The sequence below is a fragment of the Olea europaea genome, unplaced genomic scaffold (assembly GCF_002742605.1).
Source record: "Olea europaea var. sylvestris unplaced genomic scaffold, O_europaea_v1 scaffold2447, whole genome shotgun sequence".
NCBI lineage: Eukaryota > Viridiplantae > Streptophyta > Magnoliopsida > Lamiales > Oleaceae > Olea > Olea europaea.
In genome coordinates this window covers 1-1,627 of record NW_019242668.1, presented here as the reverse complement: position 1 = coordinate 1,627, position 1,627 = coordinate 1, and positions in this window count along the sequence as shown.

Here is a 1,627-nt window from a genome sequence, read left to right as displayed (position 1 = left end):
ACTTAAGGGTATATTTGTCTTTTAAAACAAAATTATGCCATTGTAATTTTATAAACAATTTAAGGTTATTTTTGTCTTTTAACATAGAAAAGGCTATTATGAAGATTGACAAAAATTTTGGATTAAAGTGGTGAAGTGGCCATTTGACCTGGCGATTTTTAAAAGTACCCCGTAAACGCGTCCGGTCGGCTATATGGCCTCGCTTCTAGAAGCGGGGGAAGGGGCAAACGGCACATTGGAGGGATGATTGGATACAGAAAGTGTAGAAGAAGATGATTAAGGCGGACCCCATCCATCCGAGTTAAACGGCACCGTTCCAACTTTGAATACCACCATAGTTTTGAATTGAGTTTTTTTGTGTTTGTAATAGTGAGCGAGGGAGGGAAATGTAGATGAAAAAACCCTAGAAATCAATCGTAGCCTTTTTTTTCCCTCTTTAGTGGGCTTTGGGCTAATACGTGGGCTTCTTCTAAAAATTTGTTAAAATGATTTTATCTCGAAGACATTATAGACAAACTTGCCTCTTTAAATTTCCGTTTCAATAATCAAGTATAAAGATTTATCTTTCAAAAATGAAGTGAAACCACCGCACCGCATCACACCCCATACCCCCACAATCAAGATTTGTTCTCTCTCTCTCCCCCGCCCCATTTTATTCTTCCCAAAATTGCCCTCCTCTCCCAAATCCACACCATTGATGCCCACGGTCTCAGTCTCTCTGCCATGTATGTATCAACTCTCTCTTCTTCAATTCTTCCTAAAACCACCATCGTCTTCCAAATCACAATGCTACTGCAATCGCCCAATATCTATTTCTCTACCATATGTGTATTTGCTCACTCTTTCCCCCCTTTGATTCTTCCAAAAACTACCCTTATCTTCCAAATCCACACTATCGATGCCTCGATCATGCTATAGGTACTGAAAATTTTAACAGACAACACATACGCATGAAATCATTGGAAGATGGAAAAAACACAGAAAAATAGGCGAATTAGGTTTCGCCACGTTTGCATCTGTATGAATTCGGTAAGAAAATCCCTATAATTGAATCTTTTTCCATCGATGCCTATTGTCTGTCGGACACTTACTATTGCCTATTGCAGTTGGGCACGGGTCACCCACCTTGTTACCCCTTCTACTGTTTCGTGTTTCCTTCAAGCTGGAGGTCTTTTTTGTTTCCTCATCTTTGAAATTGAAGCTACAAATTGTTTTTATGTAATTGTAACCTTCTATCATATGCGACTAGTACATGTCTGCGACTTGTTTGATAAAATATAAGTCACAAATTTTTATTTGATGTCATAAATTGTGATCACCTGAACTTTGAAAGATTTATTCAAGCTCCTTAATTTTGAAAGTGTATTTTGAAAGTATGATAATTTTGTATTTTTTTTCCTTCATGTTTTATTATAATTACTATTATTTTAGTGGACTTTTCGCTAGCTCCTCTTAAAAATTGATAAAACAATACTATTATTACTATATTTATTATTGTACATTTAGAAATACTAGACGAGAAAATAAAGAATTTCGGCCAATGTTTAGATAAGTACAAATGGTATGCATTACTATTGCAAAATAATTGACTCGACGAATCTATCAACCAGTTAATCGAGTACTAAAC